This window comes from Aulonocara sp. 'chitande type north' Nkhata Bay, linkage group LG5, assembly GCF_057382095.1.
Source record: "Aulonocara sp. 'chitande type north' Nkhata Bay isolate Kocher_YH1m ecotype deep benthic linkage group LG5, A_spYH_male_GT1.1, whole genome shotgun sequence".
NCBI lineage: Eukaryota > Metazoa > Chordata > Actinopteri > Cichliformes > Cichlidae > Aulonocara > Aulonocara sp. 'chitande type north' Nkhata Bay.
Genome location: NC_141348.1, coordinates 16,186,851 through 16,202,444, shown reverse-complemented (window position 1 = coordinate 16,202,444; position 15,594 = coordinate 16,186,851). Strand labels below are relative to the sequence as shown.

The 15,594-nt window shown below is 40.2% G+C and overlaps 1 long non-coding RNA gene across 1 annotated transcript in view; it reads right to left on the bottom strand.

Moving 5' to 3' along the window:
* LOC147330114 (uncharacterized) overlaps positions 1–12,620 on the bottom strand; it is a 46,616-nt gene extending 33,996 nt beyond the window's left edge. Inside the window, exons 1-2 of the long non-coding RNA XR_015129068.1 lie at positions 12,029–12,620; positions 11,774–11,924 (exon numbers count right to left, since the gene is read on the bottom strand). This is a non-coding gene — a long non-coding RNA (uncharacterized LOC147330114). The remainder of the gene's footprint in view (positions 1–11,773; positions 11,925–12,028) is intronic.
* Positions 12,621–15,594: the final 2,974 nt, after the last annotated feature.

The window sequence follows — 15,594 nt, the reverse complement described above, 5'->3', positions numbered from 1 at the left end:
AACCCAAAACGCAGCAAACTAAAATCCATCATGCTGCACATGCTGAATGGCCGAGCGTTGAGGATGACATTTCATGTCCCACAAGGGGCGCCGATGTCGTCACAGAGCAGCCTCCCTGGGAGATTTCACAGTTCACACTTTCCCATTAAACAGAGAGCATTTTTCATAGTGCTGAATCCACACAGCGGGACAGCTGTAAACACACAGTTTCTCAATTGTTTGCCACTTCTGAATAAATGACCAAGAGCCGAACTGGAAGGAGTGAGGAGTTAACTTCTTGTTCCGGGCCGCAGAGTACACGAATACGTCACATGAGTTTAGCTTGTACATCTCACAGTATTCAAAATTTAATGATTATAAAATGCAAAATAATGTTTTCATGCAGGACACAACGCAGGATGAGGACACACAGCACATCTCACAGGTTGAAAAGGCTGTTTGTTTGTGTTGAATTTGTGTTTTTTTTTATTGCGTTATTTTTTTCATAAAATGTCCAGTGCACCACAGAGTACTATAATTCAGACCAGTAAATACGACACAGCTATTTTCTGGTGTTGGCTTCAATTACATCATACAGTAAAGAAATAAAGACATACATATCAGAGATCTATCTATCTGTCTGTCTATCTGCTAGATAGACAGACAGATGCTGCTTTGATTGCAGAGAAGATTGTACCTTGGCATTTTTAAGGAGAGGTCAGATACAATTTCATGTTGTTTGTCCACAATTGTATAGACAGTTCACAACTGGCCTGGCCCCCAGGCTGCCTGCCAGAGACAAAGCACTGTGCCGTCAGTCCAAACCTGCCCACACACACAATATCTGCAGTGAACTTATCTAAAGTTTGGATGATGGAAAGGCAAACTAGAGCATTTGTCTTGCCCACACACTGCCTGAAAAGTTTTGCCATGTCATCGAGTTCATGCAATTTCCATTTTTCTCGTTCTCCATTAAGTTACCTGAGTTTCCTAATCAATTGGGTTTATCCTGTAAATGTGGGTTCAATTTGAACAAATAGTACCGTTGGATGATCAAACTGAATCTTAAACTGGAAATTACTAACAGTTCTACTGTTGTAGACTAGCGTTAGGCTAGTAATACACCAAGGCCAAATACCAAATACATGTTTAGTCCTTGCTCTGTCCTCACACAGGCTTTCACGAATAATAGAAATCCTAAAATTCGATTAAGCCATAATCTAATAAATTTAAAACATTTTCACAAATAAATTGCTACAATTCATATTCATTCTCTGATCTGTCTCTTCCACATTATATCATGTCTCAAGGCCGTCTCACAAAAAGTTCCTCTTTTCTGAATTTGAAAGTGAATCCTTGTGATTACAGCATGACGCAGAACACCAAGTATGTAAAATCCACAATAACACATAAAAATCCATGGACTGACTAGACAGAAAGTGAATTGTTGCTATTCTCTCCTGTGTCAGGTACAAGCTGAGCGGTTATATAGCACAGTCTCAGCAGAGTCTTTAGTCTGGGTTAATGGTAAAGGTGATTTTCTGATGGCTGCAGGATGGAACCACTTTCCCCAATTCCACTCTCAGCCAATGAGCTGCCTCTTTCTCTGGTATGCAAATTAGAGGCACAAGGGCAAGCAGGGATTGTGAAGGACACAGTCTTTAGGCCACAAGGAGACGGAGCCATCCCGGAGGGCCAACGATGCCTCATTCAGATTCAACACGATCATTTCCCCTCGGCAGATGAAGTACGTCGGTGCTAAACTCAGACTGAATACAGTGCCGAGAACACAAGCAGGCATACCTTTAAAAAACGATTGCAACCAGTAGTCCAGTGTGGAAATCTTGTTTAATAATTGAATGTGAATGATGTGCTATCTGGGCCATAAAAGCATACCTTATAGTGGCATACATTCTTCAGAAAATCGCCTTAACCTGGCAACTGACATATACACACACAAGTACACAAAGGGGCTGAACACATGCCTTTACCTAAGCAGCCAGTATTGCAAACCTCGCTGCTAGATTGGAATTTTAAGATGAGCATGATGCAGAAATCAATTTAGATGTTATTCCCACGACAGTGCCTGGGTATGACTAGCCAGGGTATTTTCTATTTTGTGTTACCTTTCCCACCTTGATTTTTTTCCCCCAAGCTATCATCCCAAATAGAATGGTGTCTGCGCCTCAAGGCGGCGGCCATTGATCCACACTGGAAGTGAGACACTGCTGCTTGTGCCATCGGCACAATACTTGTTATTGGTCAGACTTCATCAGTGACTGGATATAGATGGTCAAACGTGCTGGCTGTACACAGACATGGTTGTGATACAACTGAGCTTTAACATCTCAGTGTGTGACCCAATGCTTCCAACTACATATTTATAGGTTTAAAAGGAAGTTATTGGAATTAGCCTATAAATTAAGCAATAGACTCTCATATTTGTATGTTTCATATGAAATAGCATAGCATTTTGGAAGATCTACGTCTCTATATGGCTTGCCTTTATGGTATTGTACAGCAGGGTGGAAGACTGGTGTAGTAGTTAGCACTGTCGCTTCTTGATTTGAACCTTCTTGGGGCAATTCTGTGTGGAGTTTGCATGCTTTCCCTGTACTTGTGTGGGTTTCCTTTGGGTGATCCAGTGTTCTCCTACAGTCGGAAGAGCATTGCGTTAATTGGCGATTCTAAATTGCCTGTAGGTAAATGTGAGATATACAAAGTGGTTAAAGATTTATAGTGCTATGCGATTGGGGTTTGCAGCCTAAAGTACTTTGAGCAGTAAGAAAAACACCAAAAATATGCTATATAAATGCAATCCACTGACCACAACCACGACAGCTACAGAAAATCAGACAAACTTAACGTGGCCACAATGCATAACATCCAACGAGTGCCCTGTTCGCTTCTTGTCCCTCGTGGATCTATTAGCTAGAAACAGCTCGTGGCCCTCTGGCTCTGTGCCGTCTACTAAGACATCTTGTTTTTATCTCATATAGTTTCATAATCTAAGTGAGCTGCAACCACTTTCACATTCACAGTTAGTTACATGTCAGCTGATATTATACACCACACCATCCCTACAATAGCTTCTTCATATCTTTATTCTGTATTAGCTTTTCTGGGAGCTGTCGCAAAGTTAACTCTCGGTCTGTCTTCCCTCGCAGACAGTAGATAGAAGACAAATAGGCCTGTGTATACATAATACCTGTAGGTGACACAATGCTTTCATAATGCAAACTGACAAAGTCAATAGAGCTGCTGAAATATGAAGGAAGGGTTTTTTTGGGGGGGTTTCATCGTATATCCTAATCAAGAGACATTCAGTGCACACTCGACCAGTGCTGTGAAACTGCCTTGTCTAATCTACTGTGCAGTTTTTATATTTTCATAAAGCCAAAATAAAATAAAAATGACATCAGCCGTTATGTGTGTTTTAAATAAAGCTGGGTTTTTTGAGTGCGGCGAACCATTAGTGCATAAGGTTCAGCTAGAGAGAAGCTGTGATCCCCCGGTGCAGTCTGCTGTAGGCTGTTACAGGAATGTCCCCTGCCACTGCTCTCATTTCGTGTAACACTGGCAGTGCATTTTCCTGAAGTGCTCAGAGCAAAACTACTTAAAGTCGTTCCCCATATGAACAACTTAGTAAATGAATGCCTGGAATGTGTCATCGATTAAACAGCACAGTCCTTCTCCTATGATTCATAGGCAGAGTGCGTGCACTCAGGCACATAATCTCTTTTTTTCATTTCAGCACCTCCAGAATTGCCTTCTAAACACAAATAATGACAGTGGCAGCAAAGCTCTGCAAGCCTATCCATGAGCTCATATAAAATGCGTTGATCATTTAGCTGATTCATAATTTTCCGCTACCCGAAAGCGCAGCTCTCTGCTGCATCAGACAGATATTTGTTTTACTACATCCTAAAAAGCAATATACCAGTATTTTCCAGATTACATCTGAAGGAAATTATAGCCTTTAAAAACGTGTTTTGTCACTTGTGGAGCCAATAACATGTAACATAACATGTGAGCTTAAACAGATCATAATAGTTTCTTTTATATACATTCAAATCTATCTTAACAACAACCTTCCAGCGATATTACAGCGATTTATTCACTTTAATAAAGCAATGAAATCAGTGTTATAGTGAAGACTGATTACTGGAAATATAACTCAAACTTCACAAGATGATATAACGCCCATTTTACGTGTAACCTACCTTTCCAAATTTTCCACCATCTTCCACCTCAACAACTCGCTCCTGTCCCCATCTTTATTACATTAATCACATGTGCCTACATTAAATGAAATCCATTTAAATACCCCTGGTTGCACAAATTATTTGTGTAGCCAGGTTGAAAGACTTGGGAGTCAAAGGCGGCATAATTAGACGGGACGATTCTGAAACCTAATACAAGATGTAATTAAGGAAATTAATAAGGTGTCAGCCCCCTTTCACTGGGTGCTCTGCCTGATGATTAATCACAGCCTGGGCTAATTTGATTTGTGACAAGGAAAAGGATGACTTGGTAAGTCAGTTAGGAGAACCCAACTCGACAGCATATGACATTAATAAAACATGAAAAGTGGGGGCTGAGAGAGTAACGAAAATCCACTTGTGATCCACATGAAGCAATCAGATTAAAGGAGACTTTGGATAGATAGCCCTGTGACAAAGTCGCTGACAGGGGACTGAGTGTAATTTAATCAAAGCCTCTGATGTTACATTATTCTTATTAATCCATAATTGGACATACCACCATCATAAAGCAACAAGTATAGTCATTTATGTAGGTGGAGGTAAAAATCAAACTACATTCCAGATATAATGTGATCTTTTAAGAAGGTAGGAACACTGTATGACACATCGAAGCACTGAAAGAGGAAAAGATAAGGCCGAGGCATTAGTCACTGAGCCACCAAAACAGAAGATGAGTGCCGCAGTTCTTACTCGCAGGCACAGAGGAACATAAGAAATCATAAGATTTCAACATGCTTAGAGATTAAGGGCTGGGTTATGGTCTCTTCTTGTGACGCGATGTCCAACGACATTATGCAATGACGCTCAATGATGTGTGTTTATAATTGTTTCAACTGAAAAGCCAGTGATTACAGAGTAGAGGGAGGGAGCGGAGAGATGCAGTGTAAACCAAAAGCCGAGATAATGCCTGGTTTTCATACATGAAAAGTGCCACGAATATCATACAGCTGCCAGATCACCAATTTTGAATGTTGTAAACAATGGGGAGCGCAGACGTCCCTGTGTGAAGTCAAAATGGCAATCCAAAACAAAGCACAGTTCTGGCAGACCATAATGTCTATGTTGCTATGCTGTCATCATAAGATCCGGTTCACCTCCTGCTCTCTCCCAGTGATGCTTGATGAAAAGCTTAGTGGAGGGAAGCAAACAGAAGGTAACTAATTTCTCAAGTGAATTCTAATTGATTTGTGTTATATTTGGAGGGACAGGTAGGGGGAGCGAGTGTGTTTGTAATTGTGTTTACACCTGCAGAGAGTACACGTAATATCGAGAACATCTGTATACAATGCAACCCAACCGCTTTGCATTTAACTTGATCATTGTGAGAAAAACTGCGATGTTCTGCATGAACCTCAGGTTGAACCCCTCTGCCTCACAGAGGCTGACTGAGAAATACTCGATCAATTTTGCAATATCTACACTTTATGATAATATTTGAGGTCGTAGTTCATTTGAGTCTGTGTTCTGAATTCCAGTGTAGCTGTCCTAGATATTGTGTCTGTCATTTGTATGTGCCCACACTATGCAGGGTTACTTGAATTTACATACAATGCATTATTGTGTGTCTATGCCGCGTGCATTCAACCGCATACAAGCACAAACAAATATGGGGACTGAATGCAGCTGCAAGAAAAATTATTGTTCACTTGCAAATGCACCACAATACACTGCTATACTAATTTCCAAAAATTCCAGAGTACTGCAATTGTGGTTAAACCATTAGTTCCCCTTCATTTGTTTTATCCTACATGGGCAGACTGGGAAGGGCCATGGCTTGACCCAGGAGAGTGAAACCAGCCCTCCAAAAGGCTGCAATGAAGCCTCAGAATGGCAAAAGTCCAAGTCAGTTGATTCCAACTTGGGAAGTCATATAAGTTTCATAACTGAATGTAGATGCTACTAATGATATTTCCTAACAGAAGAGTATTGTACACATGTCGCAAGTGTTTAAGCAGTTTCCTTCTTTTATATCTCAAGGTTGTGCTGAGACACACCTACAGTGCTGCATATTCTTTACATACTGATAGAGAGACATTTCTCAGGATTTAACACAAAGTCTTCTGTGTGATGTAGACAGAAAGTGTATTGACTATTTCTTGGATCAGAAACTTTTCACAAAGAAATTCTCAGAAAGTAGAATGACAATGACAGTCTTCCAGACGGAATTCAACACAATATTACATTTTTTACTTGCCCACTAATTTTTATTTCATGCCTTATCACTGAAAAACAGACACAAGCAAAGTTGCGGATATGCTTTTTTTTCCATTCATTTCGATTCAATATAGATAATACATTTTTTGTGCAATTTTAATAAATTCTGTGGGTTTATGATAGCTGAATCTGCATGTTAAATAAATCAAAGACTTAATCATTTAGTTATTGCTTAACCTGAATACACTTATCCTTCTTTTAAGCAATAGGAGAATAATTTACCTACCTGTTTTTTGTTTTGTTTTTTTTTTACATTTTTTCCCTATCTGTTCTGGGACCATTTATTCTCTGGATTGAGAACAATGTCACGATACCACTAAACAACATTACAAAATAAAACACAATACAACTACACAAACAGCTGGGTTTCACACATTTATGCTTTCCTTATCCACTTACTTGCAAAGATGTGCCGACAAGTGTCTTTGCAGTTAGGCCGATAAGAAAACCTCCTTTTGTAAGCATGAATACAGTGGACTCACAATATTTGGGATTCACCCACAAGGTTTTATGTCTTTAGCATTTAAAGTATGACTTGAAAACCACAAATGCCTTTCTCCAACGTATTCATAAAATATACATTTGGTGGACATTCTACGAGTAATTTGACAATGATCCCTGAGCAGAGATTAAAAAGGTGTTTTTTTTTAGTTTAGGCATTAGATGCAAGAACTTATTAAAACCCATCTAAGATGACAGGGGATGTTTTTTTACACCCATTTGAGATCATATCTTGGTGCATACTCAATCATCCAGGTAAGTAAATCCCCAAAAGTTGATTCTGTTCATCTGGACGTAGCGCTTTCAGTGTTTTGTCACTCATCCAAGTGACTTCTTCAGTCTCAGCTCACTGCAGGTTTCCTCAACCTTATACATTTCCACAATGACTGAATCTAGCACCGCTGATGAACAATGGGCTGTGAGGTCAGTTTCTTGATCATTAATATGCAAATTGTCACGACCATTCGTCAACAACCACTGATTAAAGACCATTGATCACTGGCAATTGATCAATGAGAGTTGGGGAATGGCTGCAATGACAGCATTGTAAGATGGTGAAAGATGTACTCTCATGGGCTTGAATGATGTTACATCTCTCTTCACTTGTGTTCCAGTCACTGAAAGAGTGGAGGTAGTGCGTAAGAGATGACAGGATGATCCCCACCTCAGCAACAGGACCACTCTCAGCACTGACCAAGTGTGTTTGCTCTTGGATCTGTGTCTTCATTCCACCTATTTCACATACCATGGTTAGCACTACAGGAAGAAACATGGGTGCGCCATGGGTTCCCCAGTTGACCCAGTGTGTACAACTTGCACATGGAAGAAGCAGAAAAGAGTCCTCTGTTATCCTACCCTGAAACACCAGCAAGTCTTTGTTTAGGGTATGTGGATGACACCTGGGTTTAAATAAAAAGTGATTGATGATTTGATTTTGACAAGCTAGAAATAATCCAAAATATTAGTGAGAGGATATAAAAAACAAACAGATGGGTTTACATTTAGATCCCTAATATTGCGAGACAAAGACAAAATTATGAAGTTTTTCCTCTGTACACTGTCACACTGAATTTTAAGTCAAATAATTAAGATGTGATTCACGTTTTAGTTTCAACTTTAATTCAAGAGTTTGACAAGGTTTCAGAATTACAGACCTATTTATACACAGTCCCCCATTTACAGAGGCTGAATCAGACAAACTAACATACTCAATATGATTATGATGGTGATTATTGTTATTATTATTGCTGTTGTTGGTGATAATAACATGCCTCATTTAGCCATTGAAGAATGTCTCATTTCTTTGAGAAACTCAGGTTATGCATTTGCACTGAGAACCTGATCAGTTTTGCAGAATGTGGCAGAATCTGAGCAGAGAGTATAGACCTGTACACTTCAGAATACATCCTGCTACTTTTAGCAGCAGTCACATCATCAATAAATACCAGTGGCCTGGTTCCACCAGCAGCCCTTCATTCCCATTCAATAATGATACCTACATATGTGACAGATAATGTGCTATGTTTTGGTTCTTTCTCCCTTTCTCCATACTTTTCTCTTCCAATCATTCTGATCCAAATTAATTTTGCTTTCATCTGTCAAAAAATGCTTTAGACCTGTGCAGGCTCGTTTAGATGTTTTCTGACAAAGTCTAGTCTGACCTTCCTGTTCCTGAGTGTAACCGATGGTTTACACCTTATTGCACTTCCATTCATGACCGTGTCTCTTGTTTGTAGACAGCAGTGACTGAAGGTGCTAGATGTATCTGTAGAGTGTTCTTGATTTGCTTCTTGTGAACATGTGTGTCTTAACCAGAGAAATAATTCTGTCATCATCCACTTTGGGTTTCGTCTGTGTCCGTTTGGTGTTTCTGGGCTGGTTAATAGAAAATGTTTGTAAAACCCTTTGAGTGAAAGCTGAAATCTGCATTTCAATCACATCTGGATTGGCTGATTTAAAACCCACTGTGGTAGTGTACAGAAAAAAAAATGGTTTCTTTGTCCAGCAAGTGATGGTAACTTTAAGTAAATTTATTGAGTAGATAAATATTGTCTGTTTCCATATTTTCCCCGAGAAATGGATGACGCTGGAGAACTTCCAGACTGTCAGAAATACAGCATGCAGAATGTGAGCAGCTGTAAATAACAGGCTGAGTTGTGTCATGCCCTGCCAGATGTAATAGAGGTGTGAATGCCCCACTGACAGCCAGTAGCCACCTAACCAGGGTTTCTCATGAGGGTATTATTTACTTATGGTTTGAGAAAGATATTCAGCATCAGTCAAGCATAGTCATGGCGCTAACATTTACCCTGAGCAAACGGCGAGATATGTCTTATGAATGAAAGTCAATATACCTGTCTGCTAGACAGACAGACTGGCAGACACATAGTCTGATCAAGTCAGGACTCACTCCATTGCTTCCAACAGCTTCCTGCAATGATGCACAAGATTTGCTGGCAGACACTAAAAGGTCAACTTAAAAAGCAACTCATTTTAGTGAAGAGAAGAGCTCTGACGCTTCAAATAAGGATGTGTGTTTTGAATTATGATGTCTCGTGATTTAAGGGACCATAATTTGAAAAGAAAGCACTAGTCTAAAGCCCTTTGATAGGAAGCATCTTCCTTGCTACTGTGTGCAGTCAGTGTGCACCAGGCTGAAAGTGTCTGAATGTGTCTGCCTATTTTACCTCTGCTGTTTGACAGTCACCTTTGAATCTGATTTGTTGAACCATCATTTTAAATCTAGAAGATAGCCAAAATTAAACTATTACTCTTTTCTTAATATGTTTTAAATGTAAACCTAAATAGCATCCAAAAACATATACCGTACTTTATACATGTCAGACTTTGTTTTCCTATAGCTTACCAAATTAGCAATAAACCAGATTTTAGATGTGAATTGCACTGACACGTGAATATAGGCGGAGTATTCTCTAGTGGTCAGCACAGTGTGCACGAGTTACTAGAAAACCTGCAAAACAATAAATATATGCCTAACATTTAATTGCTAGGCATGTATTTAGTTGTTGTTAGGAAATTTAATTTAGTTCATAAAATATTAAAATTATTACTGTGGGACTTACCAACAAGCCAAACAATTCTCAGATAGAACAAGAAATTCCCACAACTGCTGCATGACAAAGACTAAAGAAAGAAAAAGCAACATCAGGCTTTCTAAATTATGGCAACTGGTCTCCTGCAACTGGTCTGCTATTAGTAAATTGGTGTTAAAAGAAGTTCTGTCTCTGTGAACTTTTCTGAAATGCTCAGCTTTGATCAAATTCAAAACAGGGTTTAAATGATCATTGCTCATGACAACTTTTTTAGAAACATTTCCAACACCATTCAGCGTTGGACCAGTTCATTTTCAAAGAGTACAGGATCATATACTCTGTTCCAGTACAAGGTGTTCTGGGTGCCCACTCCTGAGGTATAAAGACACATTGAACAAAAATCTCAAATTCTACAAGACAGACACCAACAACTGGCACACACTGGCTTAGATACCCAGGTTGATGATTGCTGTGCTGAAAAAGGGCCCAGGTATTTGAAGAGAGGATTGCATGCAAGTTAAAGTTGGGCCTAGCATTACACATGACATGACACTGACAAAACACACAGTTGCCACAGACACCACATAAACGGTCATCACACAGCGAGAGCAGAATTCAGAATGCAGTTCAAAATGCATTTATGCGAAATTCATAGAAAATCTTTGGAGGGCAGTAAGTAAATATTCAGTAATAGACACAAACTGTAATCTTTCATGTTGTGATTGTTAGATGCAAAATTTGTTAAATTCCTATTGTGTTATCTGCATCTGTCTAGTCTTTATTTGAAGCCTTTTCCTCTTGAATGTTAAAAATTACACCAGATTTGGCGATCACAAGAAAACATAACACTTTTTTTTTTCAAACAAAGCCTCAGACTCTCAAGGACTCTGCATTTCCCAAAGCTTACATCATATATAGACACATATCACCCAACCCACTGGAGTTTTACCGAAGGACAATTGTTCACATGTTGACATCTGTCAAGGCAGCTGAGAACAGGGCAGGCAGTCAGGTCTCGTGGGCTTTTCCAACATTTATACTGCTGCAGACAACACCATTTCACATAAGCAAAGGTGTCCGAGAGCAATAATAAGGAGATGGTTTATGACTTTCCCTGTGGATATCGATGACGTTAACTTTTTCTAATAAGCATTTATAGTTCCTTTGATCATGACCCAGGGTTTCCTGTGCATTACCTGCCAAGCATGCAAAAACTAATTAAAATGTAGCCTTTTCTCATGGGTTTAAATTACCAGCTACAGCGTGGGATGGTAGGATAATTTTCATGAAGCTGGAAAAATTGCAGCTAACTAACAGCAACAGTATTACATATATGTAGAGAGACACATCTACATATATGTAATACTGCAGCTATTTACATACAAAATCAATACCAGATCGATGATCATTGAACATGTAAGCTAAGTTATAAATACTGTAATATGTTAAAACAGTTAAATATGTTAAAACCTTCCCCTTAGTAGTTATTTTTTTCTCAGTTTATTTGCATGCAGATATTAAAGGGAATACTTTCAAGACACAGTCAGGGAGTTTTATGTTTGCACCCTTTTCATCACCTAGGCACAAACATTAAAATCTAAGCAATCAATGATCTGTTTACTAAGGACTCGATATAAACCTCCTCTGCAGGAGCCCATTGACATTTGCTTGTTCTCTCCCACAAAACCTGAAAAAAGTCTGAGCTGTATAAACTGTGATCCATATTTCTCAGCTGAAAAAGCAACAACTAGGATAGCTTACCTGGAGTCAAGGACGACCTTGTCCACCCACAGCCTTGATTGGCGTGTCTGGCGTCTGCCTTCAGCACTGATGTCCCTCCAACATGTTGTACTAATGAACACTTCCCTCAGCCTGGCAGGGACCTCAGCGATAGAACGGATGTGTAGGATCACTGACGAACATAGAGTTCTTATTTCAGTCTTTTCCGTCCTCGCTGCCCCAAAGAAATCCATGAAATGTGAACATAATTGGACAGTCTTGCTTCCTTCAACAAACCTTAAACATCTTGCTTGTCTTAGCCCTTAGGATCATTGGGTATGTTTTGCTAAGGCTAGCTTTGTTTATTGAAGTGTTTGCTGCAGTGTTTACTGGTAGCCTTGGGTAAATCTTATGAATTCCATCGGTTTTGCAAAAAAGATGTTTTAACTCGGTGCTTAATTAAACACATACAGCACACAGAGAGCTGAATCAAAGGTAAGAGAAGACACTCATGTATTCATTAATATTTCAATCCATGTTAGCGCAGATTAATGCTGAGTGCTTATGTCACTCATCACTTACATGAAATGCTAATAGATTCATTGGTATTTCTTACTGACAGCCATGCATTTCAGACTCTTTTAGACTCTTCAGAATATATTCTGATGTTAGACATCTGCATTGGCAAACTCTATTGTTCTGCTCTTACTTCTGTAGCTCCGTCATCCCTCGTTACAGAATGGCTGATTGTATCAACTAAGTAATAAGCTATTAGCTGATGAGTGTGTTCGCGGCGCTCCTTTTGTTACAGTAAGTGTATTAATTATTGCAAATGTAATTATCAGAACATTATTCCCCTGTAATTAGGCTGTCAGTAATGAAATGTAAGAACTTTGCCCCAATCCGAACCTAATTGATTCTCGTGTCTCTCTATAACCCCCTTAACTGAAAATTTTGCAATTGCCACGGCAACAAACAGTCGCTGTATCCCATCTGTTCAGCGACAACAGCCATTTGGTTATGAGCTCAGCTCTCACATTCAGTGACCCAGAAATCTTGCCAGGCAACAACAGTGTGATAGAGAGCTTTGTTTGAGCTGGCCTCGCAGCTTACCATCCTCACCTAGGAAGTTAATGCAGGATGCTCTTACTCACTCAAAGCACGCATAAACAGCATTGTCAGGAATATCGCTCAATTTTAGATTATGAAGGGTTCCTTTAAGTAATCACCATTGGTTTGCACTAATCTGCTGTGTAATTTCTCTAAAAGATTCTCACTTGGATTCTATGACTTTATAAATGGAGGTGAGCAGTGATGCAGATTTTTACAGTCTGCTCTCGTTCTTTAACTGGCTGTTTGCATGTTTCTATGAGTAGAGCCTCTCTGGATGAGCATAGTTCTTGTTAATGAGTCTGGCTGTGGCCAGTTAGGGAAATGAAGCAGATGCTTAATTTTCTCTTTCTCCTCTCCTCTGTGAATTGGCTGACTTTGGGATATTACACCCAAATTAGCACTGTGAAGTGACAGTTTTTTTCCCTCTCTCTTTAGCACAGTGTCAAGTGTGAATCAGAGCCGCTACAAAATCTCCTCTTACCCAGAAGCACCCTTTTACACAAACACATACACATGACTTTGTGTCTGAGGTGTGATTTATTTATGCACAAACTGCTACCTGTGTGTATAGAGTGAGTGTGAAGCAATAGTGTTCCTAAAGGGCCATGGCTCAGATATCCTTGTCATGTAACACCTAAAGACAGTCAAAGGTCAGGTAGTGAAGGAACAGAAGGGCCACAGATGGAGCTGCACCGTCTGGCCCTGCTCCGCCCCAGCGCTGTCATATCACCATACACCTAGCCCCAACCATCCCACGATCTCACTCCCCGGGGGCTAGACGAGTGTATTCAGCACACACAAGGACACGCAGGACCATACACAGAAACACACACACTGAGCGGATTAGTAAGTGGGGACCTTTATTTGACTCTGATTCCAAGGAGTTTAAGTGCAGGTCTTCTAAGTGTGTCCATAGTGACCCGCTAGGCAGGAGAGAGAGCAAGGAGAGAGAGCAGGTGGTTAGGAGTCTCGATAGCACGGCATCTCTCTCTCTTTCATAATGTCAAGCCTCTGGCTTTATGCCAGTGTTAAATGCATGGTCCATTTCCACACCTGTCTTAGGGACATTTCACTGTGACCAACAGAAGGATTATTTTTAGAATGATTTGACCAACAACTTCTGGAGCTGTGCCATCAACTGGTGAAGAGTCCTCAGAATAAATATGTCAGGCATCACAAACAGCAAGTGATGTGTAAGATTAGTCAGTATGTTTCCTGTAGTTTGAATGTTTGAATATTTACAGACTAATTTGTTAGCTGTCAAAATGGGGGCTACTCCAAGCAGCTCTGAGAACATGCCTCTCATGTGCACAAGGTCCAGGGTGTAAAAGTACGATACATTAGTGATGGCTGACTAACTGAAATGGGGCATGTCCCACACTGTCTTTTTCATGTGTAGTCTGGACTTACATACGTCAAGTGCATTTATCATTAGCAGAGGGCTTAAGCTGTAAACATCATTACCAAGTCTAATTACATCTGGGTCCAAGGTCTCACTGCAGACAGGCACAAGGGCGCACTAACAAACACATACACAGAGTTATCCAGTGCAAGAAATAGGGAAGGAAAAGACAGTGAGAAGGGTAGCGTGAGCGCTGACTACACAAGAATAATGGCTGAAAAGTAAAGTCTATTTTTTTAAAATGTCTTAAACGATCTCAAAAGTAACAGTGGGACTGCAAAAGAATATCTTTCGCTTGGGGTACTTAATCGTATAGTAAGAAAGTAGAGTTGTAGCAAGTAAGACATTGGAGTGTAGGAATATGAAGACGGTCAGTGTAACTGCTGAACACCTCAGCATGATGCACCCAGGGGCAGCGCTGAATCTCTTGGCAGTAGCTGTGATCTACAGTACAAGCAGGTAACTCCAACATGACTGCCGACGGGGCTGACGGGACTGCACTGTATTATACCTCGGACTTCATCAGAGTGGAAGGTCTCAATAATGATCTGATGCACTGCAATCAACTGCACCCTGCCCTGATTAGCGCTGACAGCTTGATGACAAGGGTGCAGTGAGAGAAAAAGATGTGTTGAGAGATGTGTGAAAGGAAGACAGGGGAAAAGTGTGCAGATATACGCTGAGAGTGACGAGAAAGCGAGAAGAAGAGCAAAAAAATCTATGTAACAAGTTAGATGGATTGGTCCTATAACAAAGTCTAACAAGGGAAAATCTTACTTGGAAAAAAAAAGTGTGGGGAAGGGTGATCGGGAGAGAAGTTTAAATAGCCTGGAAACATCCATTAAAGCAGAAAACATAATCAATGTGCCCTTTTAAAGAGCCAGCTAGCAAAGATGGAGACATTCCTCAGTGCTTGATAATGCCACCAAAATTATTTTCCCCTTCCATCTCCTTCTTTTTTTTAGCCCCACTCCTCCTTTTCCCATCTTATACGCCCTTGCAATGACAATATGTCATGCAATGGATATAATTGCAATAATGCAATTTGGTTTGGAGGCGGATTGAGAGAATAATTGGACTCAACCCCAACGAAGTGACAGGCTAATGATTTAGCATGGCCACTGGCTATTGTGAGAAGCGAGCGCTTTCAGTGCTACTGAGCTAATTTCCTCTGATGATGGTCTTAGCGCGTTGTCTTTGTTTCGGCACTGAGGAGTGCATGGCCATGAGGCGGACAGTTAGATGATGTAACCCACCCACCCAATGCCAAACAAACACATGTCTCTTGTCTCGGAGAAGCCACCCACTGTTCTCAGTTACTTCATGCATAAAAGGGGGCCTTACTTGA